The following is a 25,089-nucleotide window of genomic DNA, read 5'->3' as shown; positions in this document are numbered from 1 at the left end:
GGAATTTCAAAACTCGCCTCTATGATGAGCTTTATTTATTGTCGACTTATGATGTTAGTAAGGAAACTGTGATTTGCAAAGGTTTCCAATGGCACGGTTCCCATCTTAGCCGGGGGAAGGTGAGGTCTGGAATGGAAGAAAAAAAAAAGAAAAAACCAAAAAACCAAAACCCACAACACAACCAAACACGAACCAAACAAAATACTGCAACGAAACACACAAACCTCCTGTTATTAGTTTGTGTGTCAAGGCAGCGTATTTCCAAATACGATCAGTTTCTTAAAAAAAGGAATTTTAAAAAAAGCTTTAACTGCTTGAATTCTCGAACTATTTCTCTTGCGCTAAAAGTTCCCAGGGTAGCTTTTTCTTATGGCATTTGAGAATCATCCCACTTCATCTCTCACCTGAATCTTGTCATCTGTGCCATCTTGAAGTGATCTGTGAACAATGCTGGTCCCTTGGACAGCCCAAGCTGGTCAATCAGGCAGAACAGACTATGCAAATGGAATGGAAAGGCGAAGCGATGGAGAACAGTGGCCCCCATTGTCTTGGGCATTTCAAAGCGAAGCCCAGCTGCAGCAGGCGTTGCTGTCTCGGACCCTTGGTTGCTACTCTAATGTCATCATTGCAAAACATCACATTTTGAAAACTCTACAGTCTGAATGCATGAGCAGCCCTCCGCAAAGATTTCACTTTGCTGTGACATCTTTCGAAGTCACGAAAAAAAAAAAAGGGAAAAAAAGGAAAAAAAAAACCCAAACCACAACAACTGGGAACTGGGATCCCAGCCACATTACCCACTCACATCCCTCAGTCCCTTTCCCTGCCCTCCTAATAACTGCGGTGCAGCTGATGCTAAATGCCTTTTGCAACCTTTTGGTGAATGCCTCGTCTTTCTCGTTGTTTTTAGAGTCGAATCGGATGATGATTTAAGTTGCATTTAACTTATTTTCTGTCGGGTCTCTTTCAGGCACTCTAATGAGCTAACGCCGAAGAAACGCCGCTGTGAGCAGGCAGTGAAGTATTTATTCACAATCGCTTCCAAAACTTCAGATACGCGGCGCTTTAAAAGAGACAGGCAGTGTCTTGCGAGTGATTAAACCGGCAGCTAAGCTGGGTATTTATGGGTCCGTTAGGAGTTTTTTTGAATAGTCGGTTTCTTAATACGCTCATGCAGTTGCCGCTCCTAAATATTACTGCCAGCCCTGCTCCAGCTCCGCTTCCCAGCACTGGTCCCAAAGTTAACCCTGCCATGAGAAACGAACTTTCACTGAGCAGTGAAGCTGAGGGCTGTCGAATGATTAATGTGCATTTCCAAGGGACTAAATCATTGCCCATGTTTCGCTTATTGTTCCTTTTCATTTTCTTTTGTCTGTAGGTGACATTTGTGATCACCATGTGGTGAGCAGAGGAAACTCCCCTCTCTTCCACCCTCGTGTCAGGAGCCTGCGCTCAAGGAGCAAAGGTCTGTGCCACCGGTATCTTAAAATGTTGGGGATTACCTTTCCCTCCTCCCCATCCCTTATCTCGCAGGAATTAGTGAATCCAAAGCTTCTTCTCCAACAACAGCCTTACTACAGTGAGCCTACAGAGATGGATAATGCCATAGCCAGCCTCAGAGGCTGCCTAGCTCATAGCGGTCACACATTTTAGTGGTCACCCTTGAGTGTGGACTATGATTAGTGTTCACGCAAGAACAGAGAAGAAAGTTTCGTCGGACTAAGAGAGATGAGCTAAGAAACTCTTAATTACATTCTTTGCAGGACCAAGAATAATTCAGTGCTTCTTTCTTGCTCCTTGAACTGGCTTTTTCCCTTTTGCTTGGGTAATGCATTCTGTAATAACATCAAGTAAATTACAAAGGAAGCAAAGGATGGAATTATTTAAAACTAAATAGTTATCCACTGCGATTTGATTAGCTTCCTAGATTTAAGTTTGCCTCTTTCAGAGTGCAGTGTGTTGGTAAGAAGGAAAAGATGACAGTAACAAGCAAAAGCAAAGAGAGGTTGAAGTGAATGGGGCAAATAAATTACTGCATAGGTGCCATTTCATCTTCTGGCTGGAAGTTTCTTTCCCCTCGTCAAAGAGAGTTTTCCAAGGACAAGTGCTGGGTTAAAAGAAAACCAGTTTCCAACTACATCGGCCTCTTGTCAGATGAGTAACAGCAGGAACTCAGGCTGCTACCTGCTTCATACAAATGTTTCAATAGAGATGATATGCGCTGTAAGCACCCTTCCCTGCCAGGTATTTGTTAGCAGATGTCCCCAAGACTCTTTCCCCTATCAGTTCATCACCTTAGAACTTTATCTACTAGACAAATGGATCCCCCAAAATCTATGTCCTAGGAGGTCTTGGGCGTGCTTCAGGTACCCTCTGAGCCCCTCACTTGCCAACTTGAATGCAGAAACCCAGAGGAAAAGCAATGTTGTGCAGCCAATGCCTACACAGAGGACAACAGCTATGCACATGGCCAGGGGCCAAATGCCCTATTGCTTTAAGTGGGTGCATCTGCATCTGGATCCTTCCAGAAAGAGGTTGTGAAGGAGGAGGATGCAGCGGCTTTCAAAGAGGAGCAGCGGCTCCGTATGCCTCCCGTGGAGGTGTTGCCATGGGGCTACACAGAGGTGGGGGTCCTCTCTGTGGATACTGCTCGATGGCGGGATGGATGATGTTCACCAGTGCCCAGACCATTGGTGGGGGACAGGGCCCACAAGGTCATCCCACCGCCCTTGAACCAGACACGTCCCTCTCCCCCGGCAGCCCTATTCCCAGCCCATGTTGCCAGCTGGACCTCACCCCCCTCAGCAGCCTGCCGGCCTCACACCCTAGGGGTGGAGAGCCCAGAGGTGGGTTAGCCACCCCGTGCTCAGGCCCGCTGTCCCTCCACAGCATCAAACAAGTTCTCATCACCCCAGGTTAACGGGCTGGGCTCTGACGGGCGGGAAATGGCCCCAAATGTCCCCCTCGGGCAGTGTGCTGGGATAACCAGGGACAACCTCCTTTCCCAGTGGCCCCACGTCCCCCTGCCCATGCGAGCTAATTGGAAACAAGAGCAGCTCCTCCTGTGAGGAGCTGAACTTCGTTTTTCTCTCACAGCTGGATCTTCTGCCCCTTCCCCCTACCAGCCCCAGCCCTGGTACATTCAGCTGCAGTTATCTCTGCTCATGCACTGACTGTATTTTTCATGTTTATTATCACCCAACCCAGTGTAGTGCCATCTGGCACATGCACACACAGGGGGGAAGAAAACCATATATTCAGCAAATGGAGCATACAGGGTTTAGGTTTTGTTTTGTCTTGTTTTTCTTATTCTTCCAGTTTCCGTTTAAAATTATGCGGAAGGGATAGCTGAGCAATTTACCCTCATGAAAAATGATCAGAAACCCCAGTTATGAAATTAAAAACTACAGGAGAGCAGTGATGCCGGGAAGGGACAAGCACATCCCTTCTACTGAAATACAGCTTCTTCTTTTCCTCCTTCTGTATTTCATTTCACCTCGTGCTCAGATAAGGAACAGAATTACTTTAAAATGTTTGTGTTACCTCTTTTTACCCAGGATTTGTTCTGGTCTTCAAATTATTATTTTACTGTAAGACAGGTATTTTAAGCAAGTGATACGTAACAAACCACACTCCTCCGAAGCAGTAGGGCACTGCGAGCCACACTGCAGCCCTCGAGATCTTTGCTATTTTCACTGCTACAATAAAAATGGATGTAAAAATACATCTGCGGTGTCGATGTAAAAACGCACGTAGTAGTTTTAGTGAAAGCTAGCAACTAAAGCATTGCTACCTTATTTCAAAGATAGTTTTGTAACAGTTGTATAATCAAAGCGTTTTTCTTCCCTGATAATTCATGCACTGTAAGATTATCAGAGGAGTTGCCCGTCAAAAAAGTACTACACAATGTATTCTATAACTTGATTCATTTTCTTTCAATTTTTACTTTAATTTTGTCTAATTACTGTATTGTGATCTAAGTCAGCAATCTTAAATTAACTATCAACTTAACTTTTGAAGAAACCCTACAAATGCATGATAATGACGAAATTCAAATTACTGTCGGTTATTGTGTAATGTCTACACCATGGAAAAGCAAACCTTCAGGTATTTTAATTCTATTTGCATATATAGCATTGTATTTTTCCTGTTTCATTTTTCAGAGTAGAATTCTCTGCCATTTCCAAACTATAAAAATACTATTAAAAAAACCTGTTTGGGGTAGGTTTTTCTAAATTGAACGATAGCTTTGATGAAAATGTGAAAGAAAATAGTGTTTGGGACTAAATTGTCAGCTACTCAGATTTCTTCAGAAAAGCAACTTCTTGTTTTACGGATACACATGCAGAGTTGCAAAACTGTTCCCTGATCCTGCTAAAATAGAGAAAGACATTTCAGTGCAATTGATACAGTATCTGTATATTGAGCTAGATCCTGGTCTTTCATCTGTTTAAAATTCAATATATCCTTTGCTCAAGCCCTGATCCAAGGCTAAGTGATGTCACTGTAATGACTTCAACTGGGCTTTGGATCAAGCCCTTTTACACACTGTGCCTCATGCCACTAGGCTGAGAAAGGCTATTTTTACTACATCTTTTTTCTCCTGTGGAATCAGATTAATTTGGAATGAATTAGAAATGCTTGAACAGAGATGCTCGGGGTTACTTTTTATGGCAATACTTTTCATTTGAAATATTTCTTACAAATGCAATTTAATAACAAAATAAAAATTTGTACTTTCCAGTATATTTCCACTCATGTTTGATTTTTGGGTGAATCACACTTTACTTTTACATGCATGTGTTCATTGCCTTATTTCTGGCAACAGAGCATCGCAATTTTTATGTAAATAACAAGCAAAAAGAGGATCTATTGTAAAATACAATGTATGACAAATTCATTGAAACAAGCAAAATAATTTAAATAATGGTTATTCAATAAATGTCAGGAAAGCAATCCCACACCTCTGCTGATCGAGGCTGCTATGTAACCTGGAAGAAAGCGATCAAGGGAGACTTTTTATGCAGTAATATATGGAGCCTCTTCCAGTTGTTAGGCATGTAATTAGAAATTCAGCAAGTCTTAGCGAAGAGGGTCATAAACAACCACAATTAAAAACTCAAATCTCTCTCTGCTTTGTATGGCAATGTGTATGGGGGGCGAAAAAAAAGTGTTTGGTTTTTTTGGTGATGACTCAGATTAGCTCCAGTTAAACTTAGCTTTAACTCTGAGAGTCAGCTACTCAGATTTCTTCAGAAAAGCAACTTGTTGTTTTACAAATACATATGCAGAGTGGTAAAACTGTTCCCTGATCCTGCTAAAATAGAGAAAGACATTTCTCTAAGCAAAGCGAAGCAAGCAGAACTTTGCCGCTTCCTGTTAGAGGTTGTTTTACTTACAAACCGGTAGAATTGCTTTTAAGCATCTCCAACAAAAGAGGTATAAAAGAGAAATCAAAGTGGAAGAAACAGTCAGAATGGTACAAGTATAATGCAAAATCCTTATGTGTCGGTAAGCATTAATAGGTAACAAAACCAATCTGAATTTACCCATCGCTTTGCTTCATCCTGTATGCACTGAAAAGGTTGATTTATAACAAAATCTTGTCATACGACCTTAGTTTTCAGAGATTACAGTGTTTCCATAAATATTATTAATTTGAATATCCAGAATCAATATAGTCTGGTTAAATGATCTATAATCAATGAAATTTAACAGTGATCAGACAGTGGCAGAATGATATTTCCATATGTGGAAACTATCTCGTGCCACTTACGTGAACTGAAATGGCAGAACAGACTTGCCTCGTTAAACTGTGTCTGGGAAGACAATATGTGGGGGAAAAAAACCCGTCATAATTAAGCGTCTCATCTAGATTATCATATTAGTGTTAGGTCATTATAAATGATGGGTAAGTGAAGCAATGTTTCTTTTCAGCGGTAAGTGCTTTGAAAATTTTAAGGAATTTAAATGCTTGAAAACATTTTCCAGCTCACCTACTTTCAACGTCAAGTTTAGCCCCTGATTTCCCTATTTATTCCTCTAACTCTCCTGAAGTGGCCTTCAAAATGCATAAGCGTGGATTTATTGTAAACTTCACTGTTGCAGCTTCACCATGGTTGTTCTGATCATTTCAGGACAAATATGACAGTTTAAACTAATGACTGAACACCTATTGTGTTAGTGCTGTTTCCTGGTTATCTAGTTATTATTTATTTCCTGCTTGTTCTATTGTTTCTTGCCTTACGAAGACTCCTGTTCACTCTGATAAAATTCCTTATAACATGGCTGCAACACCAAGGGTTGGGTAAAAGGGGTCCTCTGAACGATAACACAAAGAGCATATAAAGAATCCATCACAGCAGTCAGTAGTATAATGCAATTTATTTTCACTAGGCATCCTCTTCACTACTGGATTAGTCACTTCACTAATGAGCAAATGACCCATAACTCACAGGAGTGGGAACTTAATGTGCAGGTCTTGCCTTCACCAGCGCAGATGAACTGCAGCATGCTCACCATTATATAATCACTTAATATTTATGGCTCCTTCCCATCTTTCTTGGGCATTCCATACGCGGTGAGCGTTTCAGGGTGAAAAATGCAGGACCCGATGGCAAAACAGATACTGGGCTTTATATTTTTTTTGTTCCAGAAAACATTAATAAAAGATGCTTCTTGCATCTAGATTCCACCAGCAGCCCGTAAGCAGACAATGAACCGGTTTTAAAAAGTGATCTTTGTACGTGCTAATATATTCAAGAGGCTATTTTCTACCACTATACGCTAGGCATCTTTCAAATTTATTGTCCAGATCACTTTAGCATGACTTTAAGTTTAAAGAGAATTTATCAGGTCATTCATTCACTGTATGAATGCAGCTTGTCTCCCTGTGCTAGGAAAAATTGACACTGTGAAATCTAAAAACTTCTGAGTTTGTCAGTAAAAGGAGAGTTTACAGTATCAGTGGAATCAAAGAACTTGTGAGATCTTGCTTTTAAATGTGTTTTTTTTCCCTTTCCTTAATTTCACAGATTGATTATATGTATTTACAGAGCCCAGAAATTTGAGTCTATGTTTATTAGTTACTAGTAACTCAGAGTTCAGAATGAAATTCAATCAAAAGTATAAAATATTCAAAATTTTGAAGCTGGTGGATCACCCTATGTGACCAGGGAAGCAGCAATGGAAGTAGAAGTACATTCTGTATCTCATTTGGTAAAGAATGATGACAAGTTTTCCATACCCAGCATTATTTTTAACATTTTAAAGTAAATTCTAGGACTCATTTTGTACACTTAATTCAGAAATATTTTCCTAGAGACAAAATAACTTTTAGCTTTGATGGTAGGGCTGAAACGCTTCTGCTGAAATCCCCAAGATAAGTTTATCCCCAACTTTATACCCGGCAGATCACAGAAAATTTACCTGCCTGACACAATAAAACCCATGGTAATTGGAAGGATTCTAAGCCTTTAGAAATATTCTAAGCCTTCACCCACTTAAAGGCCAGAAAACAAAATTGTTCCTCAAATCCTAAGACCCTAGACCAAATCCCACCGAAGTCAGCTGTACTCTTTTCTATTGACTACCATAGATCTGAAAGCAGGACGTACCTGCAACTCTCTGTTGTTTTTCTGCATCAGCCATGGTTTTCTGCAAAACCTTGGGTAAAGTATTGCCAATGACTCTCAGAATAGAATTAGCTGAGCAGTAAAATGGAACGATTGGCCCGCTGCTGTGTTATGTGTTACATTTTATTGATGTAGCAAATACTATAGGTGTTAGGTCTATGAATGCCTCTGATCTTTCCTGAATTAATTCCTCTTTCAAATCAAAAAACTGTGGTTAAACTGGAGTATTCTTCAGAAACATGTTTTATTTGGAGAATTTTCAAGGATGAAAAATCCACCACAGCCTTCAGTAGACAATTTCAGTGGTTAGTTGCCATCACCATTAACCATTTAGGCCTTTTTTTTAGTCAGAATTTGTCTAGCTTGAGCTTCCAGATGCAGTGTAACACGTATTCCTTTGTCCGCTAGACTGAAGAGTCCTCTACAGCCATCCTTCTGCCCCCACATAGATACTTACATGATCAAGTCACCCCTTAACCTAGGCTTTAATATGATTTATCTAGACCAAGTACCTTCCCTTTCTTCTATATACACTGTCAATAATGCTTTCCAGTCTTTTAACCGTGCTACTTGCGCTCCTCTGAAATCTTTCCAACACCCTCTAGGTTTATAGCAAGGTGTTCTCAAGCAGCTACGCAGAATTAAGACTATTTTAAACCTGGAGTAGTGGCTTGTGTTAAGTTCTTATTAGAATCATATTAGTCATAAAGGCATTAGAAATAAATAGCAACAGCTGGAAAAAAAAGGTGACATATCAGGTGGTACTTCAGGGTTAGAGCTTTGGGGACAGGCACTTAACGGGAAAATAAAAAGTATTTGTGCCTTCAGCACTTACAAATGTCAGCCTCTTCATTTGGGTTTCTAAATGTAGGTGTAAGAGCCTGACAAGAAGCACTATTTCATAACCTAGAAAACTCCTCCTTTTATTTATTTGTAAATGTGGTTCAACAGCCTAAAATTTTCCATGTTGCTTTGGGTGAGGGCACCATTCTTCATCTTGCTCCTGGGAGGTTGCCTAATGTTTGTGTCCAATGTTAAGGTCACTGCAGAAACACAGTCAGAGGACTGATGCTGTGCAAAGCACTATCCCAGTAAAGTTTATAAAGCACTTGCTTGGGTGGCAAAAGTAACACGTTAAAATTTATCATAATTGCATTTTCTTTGGAAAATTATGTTGTTATAATTCATACCTGCTATAAGATCTCCAGTGCAACTGCTTCATGAAAATGTTGCTATGTCATGTGAAGAGACTTATAAAAGTTATTTTAAGTACTCCAGGCAGTAATTGACAGTCGGTAGGCTGGTCTGTGACACAGATATTTCATGCAGTGAGTATTTGGCATTTTTGACCCAATCACTCTGGTATTTTGTGAGGTTGCTCTAACAAAAAAAAAATCCCATCAGATTTGAAGGAATGAAATATTCTACTTTTCTCTGTTTTTCTGAAATACGTCCTACCAGTGAAGCAAGCAATACCCCTGTAAAAGTGTATATCTGTTAAAACAAACAAACAGTTCAACGTGTTATTTAAGCAAAAATGCTCAGTTGCTCAGTTTTCCCATGATCGAGTTTTTCTCTAGCCTTTTCTGTCGGGCTTTTTACTTCTGCTTCTGTTGGTTTTGTTCATGCTTTCAGTCTGCCACTGTTTCTTACACTCCTCCTGTTTTTCTCTCTCCTCTGTTTCCTTCTGCCTTACCAAGTCCATGCGGGATGAGCAGAAGCACAGACTCCTCTGACCACCCCGGATTTCGAACGTGGGGGTTTTGTGCTCTAAATAGAGGTAAGCTGGGGAATGGCTGAGATCAGGGCTACGTTGTTTGTTCAGAGAATTAAAAATGAGACTGCAGGGAGAAAGAAGGCAGGACTGAAAAATAAATCCTGACAGGAGGGGGTTTAAGAAAACCCTGCAACTCTACAACCAGTTTCTGAGGGAGGACCGTATATCTGTGCAGTCCCCCTAAGCCCTGGTTGTGCCAGGGCAATTTCTCCCATTTTACAACTTCAACGCCGCACTAAAATTGTGACACGGTTTCATAAGTCAGTTCAGTGCACAGCCATTTCACCTTCCCTCATCCCCCCCTCACTCCTGCAAGATGAGTCTAGGGTGCAGCAACAGCCACGAGTCAATCAAGGATGGTTCTGATTGTAAATGCCTGCAATGGTATAAATGACAGTGCCGAAGGAGATTATATTCAGAGCCACATACATGCTGCAGAGGTCCCACCTCGAGATTAGCCTAAAATACCACCCAGATCTCTAGGTCCCTCCCAATTAGCACAGCCAGGCAATCTTCCTGGCACTACAGAGGCAAAGACGTATTTTTAGCTCAGTGCTGTGCTCTCTCCCCTGAACTCTTGGAGCCCCGCTGAGCCAATGGAGTCCCAATCAGTAGGCTAGCTCTGATGCTGCCCCTTCACAAAATTGCCTGTAAAGCCAGTTCAGCGAAGGGATCTGTAATGAGCTCAGCAGCTTGGGGCTCTCAGTAAACTGCAGTGGTGAAGCGAGTTCATGGCTGAAATACCAGCCCTTGTATTCATCAGTAGCACATCAATTAGTAGTTTAACAGGCAGAGGAAAGATACAGTGAGTATTCATTTAATATTAGGCTGATCATAGCCTGCATTTGTGCTAGTTCTGGCAAATTTTCCACATTTTGGTACTCGAGGAGAGCTATTTTCTTAATTTTATTTCTCCATTCCCCACGCTACAAAGAACCTGCAGCTGAATTCAGTTGCAATGTGTAGAATCAAAATGTAAAGATTAGTAAACAAGAAGTTGAAACAATTCTTACAGACTGAACAATTCATGAAGAAAGAAAGATGTCCTAGGATCCTGCAGGATTCATATATGATTCGTGATATTGTTGTTATACTTACGATTCTGGTTTATTACTCTCATAGTGCATTAAGCATTAGTGATTTGCATTATACAGGAAACACTTGTGAGTTAATCAGTGCCTCAAGTTCTTCAGTGGTTCCACTCTTTCTTTCTTCCTGTCTTACAAAGAGCTGATTTTATTACTTAATTAGTTCCTCTGGTCAAGGACTATGGACCCAAGTGTTGTCAAAGTTAGCAGAAAGAAACATCTGTCCACTCAGCCGGAGTTCTGTCCCATCAGCGGGAGAGACGGACAAATGGTTGATGACAAACAGTATGTTCAACAAATGATGGGCCATTATTATTTTATAAACCCATTGGAACAGTTTAGGTTTTTTGTATTTTGTTGTTATTTATAAGTATTCGAGAAATACTTGCTGGGAACATATTTCAGCCAATTTCAGCCTATTGTGCATTGGATCTGTGCCTTCACTATTCATTGCTTGTCGCTCTCCCAAAGTAACTAGTCCCTCAAGTCACATGGGGTTGTTTCTTGTCCATTACTGGGTGAGTGGAACTAATAAATAAGGGGGTGAAATTATGAATTAATTTCTGCTTTCTCACTGGGAAATAGAATCCCCTTTTCTTCGGCAAGCACTAGCCTATCCAGATCAAGCTTAATATGTGATATCAGAAGTTCAAGATTCCTGGGCCCTTGATTCCCTCAGAAAAGAGAAGATTTTTTTGAAAGTCAGCAGTTACAATGAGTATTTCAGATTTTAAGTTTTTTTCTGCTGTGCTGTTCTTAGACTTTATGATGTGAAGTCACAAGCTTAGGACAAATTTAATATTAATTCTCATTCACTAGTATTGCAAAAAAGTCTTATTCTCAAATATTTCTTTGCTCTGTTCTCAGGCAGAAAAAGAACAAAACAGTTCAGAACTTTCTACTATCATTTTTTAATATACCTGCATAATCACTGCTTTTTTCTGTTATCGTAAAATGTATTCTGCGCATCAACTTCAGTTCTCCTGACTTCTGACATGTGACAGAATGCTGACACCTTTTTCCACTAAACACCCCCCATCCTCCCCAGCAGTCTCTGTTATAGCCCATCAGGCAGTGTTACTGGGCTCTACAAGCATCTCTGTCTCTCTGCCACGTGCTGGGGCTCCCTAGGTCTCTCCACCTCATTCACCATTTAATGGCTCAGATTTTCAACAAACACTGCTGTATTTCTCATAGTCCCACTTGTCTATGTTTTCTGAGACTAAAATAGTCCTTTCCAACAAGGCGGTATTATATTCCGCACTATGATGTTTTCTTTTCATTTATTACATGCCAATTACTCTGGTAGTTATGTATTTTGTGTTTTCGGAAACTCCTCTCTCAGAATTGCTTCACCCATCTGACCCATTCTTTAGTCACATATCTCGCCCCATGATGTGTCTGTTGCCTACAAAATCAAAGCTTTTCCCTCTGTGCCTTCAAGGATCTGCATTGCTCGGCTCCTGGCTTTTTCCTAACTTCCCTGCTAAGGCTGGTCAGAATGATTGTCACGCAAGGGATTTTTAATCAAAATATGTTCTTTTTTTGAGAAGATGGCTGAGTTATTGCCAGCAAGAACAAAATTGAATGTTATAACCCTGGAAACTCTCAGAATATAAAACTGTTGCCAATGGCCACGTCTGCTTCCACCCGTCGTCCTTGTTGTCTCCTACCTTCTCTGGAGGAGATGTCAGATGCAATGTCCATTTTATCTTCCTCCTTCATAAACCTATACTCAGTCTCCCAGACCAGCCTCTCTACCAGGAATATTATTTCCCAGATGCTCTAAGTATTTCACTCTGTGTTTTTTCCTAATTCTCCTCCATTTTAAGAGTAACAATTAAGGAGGAACAGCTGAGAAAGCAGTCAATATCTCATTGATAGGACTCATCATATGGATTTCTTATTAGATCCATGATCCCAGTGCTCCTATTCCTTTTCCTGTCATCTTTGATTTCTCACCATGTTGCTTGTTTCCCATCAGATTCAGACTTTACGCTATTCTGGGGAAGGAGCACATTGTGTCTTCTCTGGGCTTTTTCTGGAACATCTTTCACATTTTTGAGTCATTAAAATATTAATAAATGTTATAAATTATATAATACAAAGTATAATAATATAAGCACACGACAATGGCATCTACTAATGCAAGTAATTGCATGTGACACATATATGTAAGTCGTCCTTCTGAATAGCATGACCAGATCTTTGTTTGCTCCTCAGGCCTCTTGGGAGGGATTCCTTCAGAATTCCTGGTTATGAAAATGATGCCCACACAGTTTTGTCAGTTTTGCATAAATGCAGAGCTGCCAAGGCTTTGCTTGGTAGGATCTTTGCTCCATGGTGCTGTTCCTCACGTCACTCCCTCCCAAATTAAAACCCTATATTAATATATTCACAGACTGAGTTATATTGGGTCCAGTCTCCAGTTTATGGACAGGCAATAGGAACAACTGTGTGGAACCCAGGCCAGAGAAGGAAGAAGATGTTGAGGTGAACACAGCAAAATTCACCCTATTTTGGAAGGACCTGTGCCTCGCCTCCTCAGAAGCCTGATGCTGTCTGCACTGTTGAGGTTGCCACAAACATTTGCCACGCGGTCCGGGTCCCTCTACACTTTCTGAGCTGGGAAAGACACAGCTAGGTCCCTGCAATAGCCTCCCCATCACAATTCCAGCTGAGACCACGAGGAGCAACTCCACAAGGCTCTTCTTCTGCTGTGGTGTTGACAAGTGAACAAGAAGAAGCAACAAACGCAGAAGGCCACAGGGACAGGTGCGTGGTCCTCTTGCGGGTACCATCGGCACAGCGTTATCTTTCTCCCAGCGTTATCTTTCACCCAGAAATGACGGCAATAGCTGAGCTTGGCTGAGGGAGGCAGCAGTCAGGGAGAGATGGAAGTTTCTTTAATGAGTCAAGGTACTGCATGATCTGTCGTGCTGTTACAGGATGCTAGTGGAGACAAATTCAACGTAACTGGGGAAAAAGTGGTTATGTGTAGAAGACACCTGTAATGTGTCTTTTTCTGAGGGAGCAAGAATAATGTCTGTTCCCTCTGTGGAGATGGCATAGGGAGAGATTTCAGGTCACCGTCCTCAGAATGCAGAGAAACAACAGGACATGGGCTACTAATAGCAACATATCCCTATATATGTCCCAGAAAGAAAATCTACAAGTAATGGCCTTCATTAAAACGTAAACTTGTGGTTCTTTTAATGGTGATAACCCCGTATCTGTAAGTCAAAGGAGTGCGGGGAAGAAGATCCTTTGCAAAGCCCTCAAGAACTGAAGTGTCGCTGCTAGCCTATCACCAAAAAGGGTGCACAGGGTCCAACATAAGCCTGGCAGTCAGCTCTCTGCCACTGTCTTCCTCAGAGGCTGCAATTGGTATTCAAAAGCTGCATTCATGCCCAAGCTGGTGAGCATCCAGCAGATTCTGGAAGGCAGATGAAGCATGGCTTCATTTTCCAGTTTATTCATGATTTTAGAGGGGTCTTTAAATAGCATATGAGATGAGAGAAGAAAACCTGATGCTATTCCTCAGATTTCTGTGGTTTAAAGATGAACGGAGTTCTTCTTTGGCCCAGGAGACTAGAGCTTACTGTGAAACTGCTTCTGGGAAAAACTGAGAAAATAAGTGGTCTTGCCATCTGAGATATACTACATCCATGAGCCTGAACTGAATTATATACAGGAAAAACCAAGAGTGTTTTTCTTCCCTGAATGTTTGTGAAAAGTCAGCAGAAAAGGAGAGTTTAGATGCAAAATTAATCTAAATATTTTAAATCTGGGGTTTTCCCATTATGTTTTCGATTTCTGCTCAGCAGCCTAGTTTTCAGAGTAGTATAACTTTAAAGTTTCAAAGAAATGTATTAACCAGCAGCCTCACGTTAGCGACTGTATTTTTTCTGGTATGTTGTCTTGTAAATATGACTAGGTCTAATAATCTTCTGCATTACAGCTTGTAAAACTCCATTAAGATCCAAAGGTCTGCATAGGTGGAAGGTTTGGCTCATGGTTATTTAAGAAATTTTTATATTCTTTCTAGGCCTTTATAGGGTCTTTGACGTTATTGTACATAGTAGCACAGCACAATAATAGTAGGAGCTACATACTTAGGAAAACTTCTTAGCAGCATTATAAAACACATTTAAAATTGTCAACACTTTTGAAATTATGATACCACTTACTTTGACCTTGATACAGAGTGCATTTATCTTCCCTTCTGTATTTGTATAAATTTGTCAACACCTTATCTGGAATAGAAAAAACTGCAATGTATCTTTTTTAGTTCATAAATAGGAAACCTCTCTCTTTATACAGTAATGAAAACGGGAAGCTGTACAGTATAATGCTAATACAAACGGTATAATAAAATCCCACTTCAAGAAGATTTCACTGAAAAATAAAAAGTAAACCTGTCTTAAGTGTATTAGATTAACAGAAGTAAAAAATACTTGACATCAGATTGTTATGTATTAAGATAAGCAGCTACTACCTCATTTGGACATAGCCAGTGTTTTTTTACTCATTAGAGATCCCTTGCCAGTTTTCAGGACATATATTACAATGGGAAATTGTAATGGCATCATAAATACTGTGTGAATATAGCACAAATACTGGTACAAATGCAATACCTGATGAAGTTCTTGAAGCCACCAAGTAATGGCAAGCGATATCTTTGTTTTAGACTGAGAGACAATTGGAGTTTAAGCAACTGATCACAGCACTGCTCTCTAGTGACTGTCATCTAACGCTTTAGACAACATCCTGGGGTGTTCAAGACTATTTTTTCTCTGCTTCTCCGTAACTGTCCAAAACGCCGGGTGCCTCATAGTTCAGCCTGAGTTTGTTAGGTGCCCAAAGTTAGCTTTCAAACCCCTTCAGAAACTCTGAGTCTGGAAAGTTTGGTGACTAATCTCTTGCCTGAGATACTTTATGATCTAAATGGATTCAGAGGGATCTAAATGCCACCTAAGTCCTGAAAGAGGAATTCGCGCTCTCTCTCTCTCAAAAATAAACAAAACCATTTTTGCCAGGACTGTCTACTCCTCAATGAGCCTAATCATGAAGCTGAAGTCCTTCACCTTCTTCCTCTTGCTGGGAACCATGTAGTGGTCCTTCTCTTCCAGCGTCAGGAAGATGGATGAAGAATGTGCCCACTGAAGGATCCGATATTAGGGGGCTACCTTGAGATGTGGGTGCTATAGGTTCAAACCTTGTCAGGGTCTCCTGATCCCTGTGGGGAGCACTGCGGAAATGGGAGAGAGAGTGCTTTCGCCTGTGCTTTGGACTGAATGTTGTTTATGTTGTTTCATTTTTTGTTTGTGTGGTGTGAGCCAAAGGAGGCCTCCTCATCATCTCTTGGACACCACTCCTCCAAAATCGACTGGGCACTCTTGAACTAAGCAGACCGAGGTGGTTCACGTGCAGTGCAGAGCTGGGCCCTGCTGCCTGCAGAAGTGTCAAGGAGCTCAGGCAGACCTCTGCTTCTGCGGCAGCTCTGGGCAGCAACCTTTGCAGCACACAGTCTTTGGAGGTCAGCCCTCTTCCCCACTCTGAATTCACAGGGATCTCACACAGCACCTAACTGGGTGGGTTTGCGTCTCTTTTTTCAACAGCCTGAGCCTGCAATCTCAACGCTCCACAGTAGGAGCTTGCCCCTTGCATACCCATGGGACAATGTGTGAGTTTTCTTTTTCGGTGGTTTTTGTTGTTCTTCTTCTTCTTACAGTTGTATTTATTTTCAATTAGAAAAAGAGCATAAAATAAAATGCACAGATACAGAGACTATGTTTTACGCTACATGCACACCTTCTGGGGAGTGCACTGGGGAGAGACCTCGGGGCCCTTGCATGACATGGGGCTGGCTGGTGTCCCCACTGCCCTAGGATAATGCTGCTGCAATAGCCTAATGCAGGTGTCTGCCAGGCCCCCTGTGGCTCACTGACGCCACTTTTGTGGACTTTCAGTGCAAAGTGACTGAAATAATGAGGTGCTGAGTCAGAGCCTGCTGGAGAGGGGTTCCCTAGCGTGATGCTGACAGTGTGTGCTGTGTGACATGGGAGGGGGCATGATGGCATGTGGGCGCCAGGTCGTGCAAGGACCTCTGGGAGAATTTTACAGGATGACTCAAGGAAGAATGAGCCACAGTTGGTGCATCCCACAGTCAAGTGGTTTATTTGTTGTGTGTCCTTCAGCAAGCTGCTCTATCAACTATGCTCAGATTTCCCACCACAGGAAAACAAGTGACTTACTGGAGAAGGGATTTGGGTGTGAACCAGCATGTGTGCAGTAAAGATGTCAGGGTGACCATGTTCTGGGAGTAAAACTAGGCTACTAGTGTGGACACAACTTTTGTTGCAGAGTTAAACCCAGCTCCTACACTCTTAATATCCTTCCCATCTATCCCAACAAGCTGTTACCTGAGTTTGGTGGTGCTTTCAAACCAGGCTGACAATCCTGCCATGGTGTTTGGGTAGCAGTACCAGCAGTCACTTTCTCTTCAGCTGATGCTCAGCCTGTTCTGCAGTTAGAGGGTGTGACAGGGAGTACCATCCCCTGGACACTGATGTTATTCTAACACTTCATCACAATTATCCCCTGTGCTGCAGAAATCCAATGTGTTTTCCCAGAATTCAGTGGAAAAGAGTCACAGTCAAATTTACCAGAATTGAATGTGGTAAGGGATGTCAAAGACAACAAGAAGGGCTTCTATAAGTACATAGGTGACAAAAGGAAGACTAAGGAAAATGTGGGCCCACTGGTGAAGGAGATGGGGGACCTGGTTACGCAGCACATGAGGTACTGTATGCCTTCTTTGCCTCAGTCTTTACTAGCAAGACTGGCCTTCAGGAATCCCAGATCTCAGAGGCCAGGGGGAAAGAATGGAGCAAGAAAGATGTACCCTCGATGGAAGAGGATCAGGTCATGGAGTACTTAGACAAACTGGACATACATAAGCCCCTGGGCCCTGATGGGATGCATCCATGAGTGCTGAGCCAGCTGGCAGCTGTCATTGTGAGGCCACTCTTAATGATCTTTGATCAACCATGGTGGTTGGAAGTGCAAAGACTGGAGAAAAGCGAATATCACCCCGATCTTCAAGAAGGGCAAGAAGGAGCACCCAGGGAACTACAGACTGGTCAACCTCACCTCGATCCCTTGGAAAGTGATGGAACTGTCCTGGAAACCATTTCCAGGCACTTGAAGGACAAGAAAATCATCAGGAGTAGTCAGCATGGCTTCACTAAAGGGAAGTCATACTTGACCAACCTGATAACCTTTTATGGTGAAATGACTGGCCTGGTAGATAAGGGGAGAGCAGTGGATATTGTCTACCTGCACTTCAGTAAGGCTTTTGACACTGTTTCCCATAAAATCCACATAGAAAAGCTGTTGAATTATGGGCTGGATGAGTAGACAGTGAGGTGGATTGAGAACTGGCTGAATGGCTGGGCCCAGAGGGTGGTGGTCAGTCTCATCAATTCTAGTAACTAGCAGTGTACCCCAGGGGTCCAATCCTGTTTAACATCTTCATTAATGATCTGGATCATGGGGCAGAATGCACCCTCAGCAAACTTGCAGATGACACAAAACTGGAAAGAGTGGCTGATATGCCAGAGGGTTGTGCCGTCATCTAGAGGGACCTTGACAGGTCGGAGAAATGGGCTGGCAGGAACCTCATGAAGTTCAATAAGGGGAAGTGCAAAGTCCTGCACCTGGGGGGGAACAACCCCAGGCAACAGTACACACTGGGGGCTACCCAGCTGGAAAGCAGCGCCGCAGAAAAGGACCTGGGGGTCCTGGTGGACACCAAGTTGAACCTGAGCCAGCAATGTGTCCTTGTCACAAAGAAGGTTAATGGTATCTTGGGCTGCATTAGACAAAGTATTGCGAGCAGATCGAGGGAGGTGATCATTCCCCACTATTCAGCACTAGTGAGGCCACAAGGGGAGTACTGTGTCCAGTTCTGGGCTCCCCAGTACAAGAGAGACATACTGGAGGAACTCCAAGGAAGGGTCATGAAGATGATTAAGGGACTGGAGCACCTCCCATATGAGGACAGGCTGAGAGAGCTGGGACTGTCCAGCCTGCAGAAGAGAAGGCTCAGGGGGGATCTTATAAATATATATAAATACCTGAGGGGAGGGTGCAAAGAGGACAAAACCAGGCTCTTTTCAGTGATGCCCAGTGACAGGACAAGAGGCAATGGGCAACAACCTGAAACACAGGAGGCTCCTTTAAATGTAGGAAAAGCCTGTGAGGATGATCGAACACTGGCACGGTTGCCCAGGGAGGTTGTGGAGTCTCCACCCTTGGGGATATGCCAGTTGCCCAGGCATGGTCCTGGGCAACTGGCTCTAGGTGTCTCTGCTTGAGCAGGAGGGTTGGACCAGATGACCTCTGGAGGTCCCTTACAACCTCAACCATTCTGTGGTTCTGTGAAGTTTATGCAGCTAAAAGAACCGCATTCCCCCAGGAGTCCTAATGGCATGAGGAGCCCCAGGCCAATGAAGATGCCGTGCCACAAGTACATCTATTCAGCACAGTTATGTACAGGCTGGGTCAGCTAGCCAGCTACACTGGCCTGGTGAGAGGAAGCTTTAAGAGAGCCATGGACCATCAAGTGAGGGCAAATCTCACAGCCAAGGCAGGTTGATGGTTGTCACAACAATGACAAAGAGCAGTGTTTTTGTATTAGCCAGAGTTAATGTTTACAGTAACATGCTTTTTCATAAAGAAAGGGGTCAAATTAGGAGCATGGGCTACTGTATTTTCTTTCTTCAGCAGTTGGGGATCACAACACGCTCTTACCATGTAAATGAGGGGTGAAATAACAGATCCTTTTACACTGTTTTTTGAGCAGACAGGATTACAGCGCAGACTGTGTTGTGAAACAAAGAATAGCTCCACAGGAGCCATGACTCTTCCTATGAATCATTCTGTCCCCCCTCTCCCCTTCCAACATACCCTTTCTTTTTGTAATTTTCTTAAAGGTAAATATCTTCTAGATGGGCAAGTCATACTAACTGAATGGCTGGACTTAAAAATGGCTAAAGGTGGCTGCTTACTTGCTACAATTTTATTTAATAAGTAGTGACTGATAATGGTTATTTGCCCTCCTACTTGGAGACAGAAAATACACTTTAAACATAAGCATATGCATTTTCAAAATTATAAACATACCCTTCCCCTAAAGTGCTGACTAGAAATAAAAGTCGTAATACACCTCTAATATCAGGAGAGATATTGGGGTGGAGGGCCTGGGGAGATGGGGTATATGTTTTTCTGCATAATGTTATGTTAACAACAGCTATGAGTGAAGAGAAATTACATACGGACCCATGCTGACATTTACAGGAACTGTTGTGGAGAACTTGAAATATAACAGAGAAAATAAGAGATTTGGAGTTAAAAGGTTACATCCCATTTAGAAATTGAAGGAAACAAGTGTTGCAGTTCATGATAATACAGGTGGAGAAAGGATTACAGGTGCGTCTAAGAGCTGCTTGGAGAGCATTAATGGACATTGTTTCCCTGTAACTTTCAATGGGCGATACTCCCTGATGTGTATTTCAAAGTGAGTGCTTCTTTTTGTGCATCCAAGGTGCTCTGTTCATGTCCCCAAGGGTTGGTTTTGCTCCCTGGAGCAAAGCAGGAGCAGTCATGAGTCTTCCCTGACTTGCACTGACTGCAGTAGCCTTTTTGGTCTGAGCCGAAGATCCAGTAATTTGCAGCATAAAGTAAGGACAAAATCTTATTTTTCCTGACCCTCTATCCTGGGAACAGGGACACAACAGCTAGATCAGCAGTACAGCATAGAAAGATAATTTTAAGGAAGAAAAATGCTATCTAGCTGCTGAAGCCTGCTCTGTCTCTCCTGCAATGCTCAGTGGCTGGCCACGATCTGGCCCAAAGTATATTCACTTGCAGTAACACTGACAGACATTATGTGTCACATATCACTTCACAGTAATTTCCTGAATTCAGCAATTATTTCACTAATGTTTTGTTTCAAGTCTTCAAAAGTGTCTAAGTGTCCAAATTTGATTTTTCATGCATATAAGTAGTCTTAAGAAGCTGTGGCACTTTTGTACAAAAGATGATGCTTCAGGAGCTCACCGTAGGATGAATATCTGCCATAAATATTATTTCTGTGTTTGTGCTCATTAAAATGTGAAAAGGTTAGCATTTGAATGCATACATATATTCCAGGTATTTTTTTGGGAAGGTATTTTTTTGGGAAATTATTTTTTCAAATTATTCTTACTGAATTATTGAGATGCTGTTGACTTACAAATCAGCAACAGACAAGTGCAAATTCCTATGAAAAAGGAAAAGTAAAAAGGAAAAAGGAAAAGAAGCAAGGAGGGGAGAGGTGAAGAGAAGAAAAAGAAAAGGAGAAGAAAAAGAAGAAAAAGAAATCTAACACACAGAGGAGGGAATATGAGCCTTAAAACAGCTTAAGGACTGGTCACAGGAAAAACACAAAGTAGATGCGGCTTTATGTAGAAGATACAGTCACAAACAAGACACTCAACTCGTTAAAAGACATTTCTAAGTGCTTACGCTTCTAAAGTACCATCTACAAAAGAAAACAAGATTTTCCTTGTAAGTACATAACACATTAAGGCTGATCAATTTGTTAACCTGAATGTTCGAGAGAAGAGAGATTACAGCAACATACGTTCTGACATGTAAATTAAAGTAGTTGGGTTAGACTAAAAGAATATTGTAAAACATCACATGTGCCCAACTTTCTAGACAAAATCCATATGATTTTGGAGGGGGCTCTGTGATCACATAATTAAGGACTACGAGGGTGCGAGCACACCTGGGTTAGAATGAGTTTTGTCGCTGGTTTTGTGAATGCAGGTTTAACAGCACAGGCAGCCCCAGGAACCCCGTGTTCCCAGGCAGATTGGGGACAGAAGCTTCGCCGCTATATAAGTTCTAGCTGTTTCACTAAGAAAATCCAGTGAGGGCTTTTGGACAGGAAAATTGCAGGATTTAGCCCACATGTGAGGAAACTTTGGGTCCCTGGTTAATTATGATCTGCTTTGTTACAGTAGCAGAAATAGCGTTAGACCAAAAGAGACAGTTCTTGTCTTGAAGAGTATGCACTCTTACTATTATTTTATTTGTATTCTTCCTCCTTAAAATTAGCCAGTATCCGCAATAAATCCAAACAGTGGGATGGAGGCAGAGGTTGACTAAGTGAAACCTGCCCTAAGTGTGCACCCAAGAGATCAACAGAAATCAATTTGTCTTGCAGAGGTAGGTGGTTATACATAAAAGCTGAGAAAAATCCTCCTGGAAGCCACGGGAACACTTTCAAGTGGGAAAATTGGGGGTTGCCTACTGCATATGCCCTTGCTACCAGAGAGTGTGTGTATGTGTGTGCATGCGTGTGAGTCACGGAGAGAGATACTGAGAGACAGAGAGTGGAAGAGAGAGAACAAGAGCGGGGGGGAGCGGGAAGAAAAAGGGAGGAAAAGAGAAATCACTAGAGACACGCAGATGCAAAAGCAGAATGGTTGTATTAAATTATTTTGAGCTTTTCATACAACTTACATAATTCTCAAGTAGAAGAAAATAAAGCCATAATTTATGCACAGTTCTCCCTAGCAAGTAAAAAAAAAAAAGAAGTTATTTTTACAACCCCCTATATTGATTGTATTTTTAGAACACTTTCTAAAATAAGTGGAGAATTCAATCCTACTCTCTGAGGCATGTCAATTTGTGCCCACATAGTGGATGGAAAGATTGAACCCTAAGTGCAGATCATGACATTCTGCTGTGATAAAAGCTGTTTCTGTTTGCTTTAACACTCATGCATAGTGGTAAATGCCACCTGTGACACATTGGGATAAGTATAACTATCTCTATTGCATCCAGTGATTGCATTACACTGAAAGTTGTTTCTGAAAGTTACCTGACTCTCTCTACTTAGAAAACTTAATTTTCTTCAAGTGTTTTAAGACAGGAGAAGGCAGTCAAGCCATAGATGCAAATAAATTTCATTTGCCAGGAGTTTTTTTCAGAACATGATACCAATTAACAAAAAATAATACATGTCGTAACAGAAAATCAGCCTGCGATCTCCTTAGGCATGTGCTTGTTTCTAACCCTGTTCAGGAACGGCTTGAACTCTTGCTTAGATCCTTCTTAATCGTGCCTGTAGGCATTGCTTCATCAGCGCTATGGTAAATATCCATTCGCCCAACCACTGCCCACCGTATGTTTTTATGCATGTAAGGACATGTATATATTAATGATCAAGATCTGGGCAGAAAAGCGTCCTTCAGCCTACTCTTTTCATTGCCTCCCAGACACTGGCCTCTTCTTGTACCATCAAATGAACTTGTTTCCACTGTTATTTAAGTCGCTGTGGCTATGAAGGCAGCACCAGAAACTGCCAGAACCATCTAAATCAGTGAAAATCTATCGCTCAAGAAACCTGAACATGTCTCACAACATTATCTTCCCCGAGATAAGGGCTGTAAGATTGCTATGCTGCCAGTGGCATATTTCTTTTTGTATGGTGTGGAAGCTCAGAGAGGGCAGCAGGGTGGCTTTCATGGTTTTTCCCATGAAAACCTGTGCAACGTATCCAACTGTCTCTTCATCCTCCAGGTGTCTCCTGCTTCAGAAAGCTGCCCACTACCGTGGACCTCCCGAGGAAGCCTGCGTACATGTTCTTGATGATTGACTTTGGTGGCTACTATAACTATTACTTGTTGATCAGCTTTTTGGGTGGGGAACCAGCTGTCCTGTTTGTCTGGGAACTCATATGCCGAGGTTCTGGTCCATACATAGAGCTCCCAGCCCATGTATTATGGATTATATGGCAGGAACAAATTCTCTTCCTCTCTAGCCGTGCTGGCTGTCCAGGTCCTTGTCTGCCATAAGGATGAAGAACTGTCAGGTTCCAACTCCACAAATCCTTCCTGCTCCCTCCTCTGTCCTGCAACCCATGCTGGCCTGGTTTTGAAGCATGCTGGATAATGGATGTGAGCAACTAAAATTTCCTTCCTGTGTAAGACAATGTGCCCTTTCTAATACTAATCTCTAGAGCACCCCAAACTCTTTAGCAATTTAATAAATCCAGGTGGGCGCTAAAAAAATAGTGAGTATTGACAGGCCCTCTGATAATAATAAATAAGTGAAAATGGCTGTTTGTTAAATTTTTGCTGAGAAACTCTTTTTGTCCTTGGGCAACATTTTCTTACTCTGCTTGCATGCCGCGGTGTGTTTCCTACTGAGCTGGCTATATAGTTCTATAGATATAACAATACATATGCACGCATGCATTATCTGTATATCTCTTGTTTGCTAAACCTGAAGTAATTTATGTAATTATACACATAATGTATTTTATCCAAATACACAAAGAATTTTTTTTTTTTTAAATGCCACTTAGGATCTAGATTTAACTTAAACCACTACTTAGTCTATCTTCCTTAATAGGATACTAAAAGGGAATTTTATGACAACATTATCAGTAGCATTTTGCTGATAATTAGAATAACAATAATAATACTGAGATATTTTTTCAGTAATAATGGTGTTATTAATGAGATTTTTATGAAAGACAGACTTCTTTAGTATAATTATGAAAATTGATCTTTTGCATTTTACTTATTCACTGAAATCAGATAAGTGGCTTAACTACATGTATTATTTCTAATAAATATTCAAAAGAATGCATTTAAACAAGGCACCTCATTCTATTCTTGCTCATATTCCTTGCATTTAAATAAAAGTGTAATTGCTCTGCTTTTTTAAACTGCTAGTTTGGATTAGCTGTCTAACCTGTACAGTGTAGCTGTTTGCTGTTTGCATTTTTAATAGCTTTATTACCATTTGGTGAAGCCTTAATTTCTCACTCCCTTGAAGAGTCCTGCCTTTAAGTCAGCTCTACAATTTAACCAGCAATAATCTGTCAAGATAAGATAAAGACCTACACCAGATGAAATGCAGTATTTTTGTGTAGCATTCTGTCATTGTTAAAGAAAAGATCTGAGTATGTCAAAATGTAACACCTGAAAGTTTAATAAACTTTGTAGCACAATTTTACAGTTCACATTTTAAAATAAATTGTTCTAGAATACATTAGCTTGTTCACTAGTGAAATCAGTTAAATATCTATATAAATATGTTTGGGTGAAGGGAGCCAGCAGTTTTTCAACAAGGATAAAAGTTCTTTCAGTTTCCAAGCCTCAGATTAAGTCACTTCTGAAAATCCTTGCTTCAATTCAGTTCTATTAACTCCGCAGTTTCTTCGTAACTCCTTCATAATATTTGGCCACAACATCACTGCAGAGGTTCATTAAATATTGCAAACATTCTTTTTTTTAGAGTTGATAATACTGAGGTAATTGAAGTGAAGCGTACTTAACTCCTCACTTTCAGGACTCAGGCTGCTCTTCAAGTATTCCTGTTTCTTTTCACATTCCTGTTTCACTTATTCACGCGAGTAAGATTTTTTTAGAAAGAAATATGTAAAGATGAGGTTTTAAACCCATGTTAGGGTAAAGTAGTAACGGAACTGTTTCAGGTATATATGGACTAGTATATTTATAGG

At 41.4% G+C, this 25,089-nt stretch overlaps 1 long non-coding RNA gene across 2 annotated transcripts in view; it reads left to right on the top strand.

Annotated features, from left to right (window-relative positions):
* Positions 1-24,619, top strand: part of LOC142076664 (uncharacterized) — a 52,153-nt gene extending 27,534 nt beyond the window's left edge. The window contains exons 2-4 of one of the 2 annotated variants that reach the window (XR_012671273.1): positions 1,379-1,465; positions 9,335-9,414; positions 23,139-24,619. This is a non-coding gene — a long non-coding RNA (uncharacterized LOC142076664). The remainder of the gene's footprint in view (positions 1-1,378; positions 1,466-9,334; positions 9,415-23,138) is intronic. The other variant, XR_012671263.1, reaches the window with a different exon arrangement.
* Positions 24,620-25,089: the final 470 nt, after the last annotated feature.

The sequence above is a fragment of the Calonectris borealis genome, chromosome 1, assembly GCF_964195595.1.
Source record: "Calonectris borealis chromosome 1, bCalBor7.hap1.2, whole genome shotgun sequence".
NCBI classification, from domain to species: Eukaryota; Metazoa; Chordata; class Aves; order Procellariiformes; family Procellariidae; genus Calonectris; species Calonectris borealis.
The sequence above is the reverse complement of the archived record's forward strand: the minus strand, read 5'-3'. Positions and strand labels throughout refer to the sequence as shown.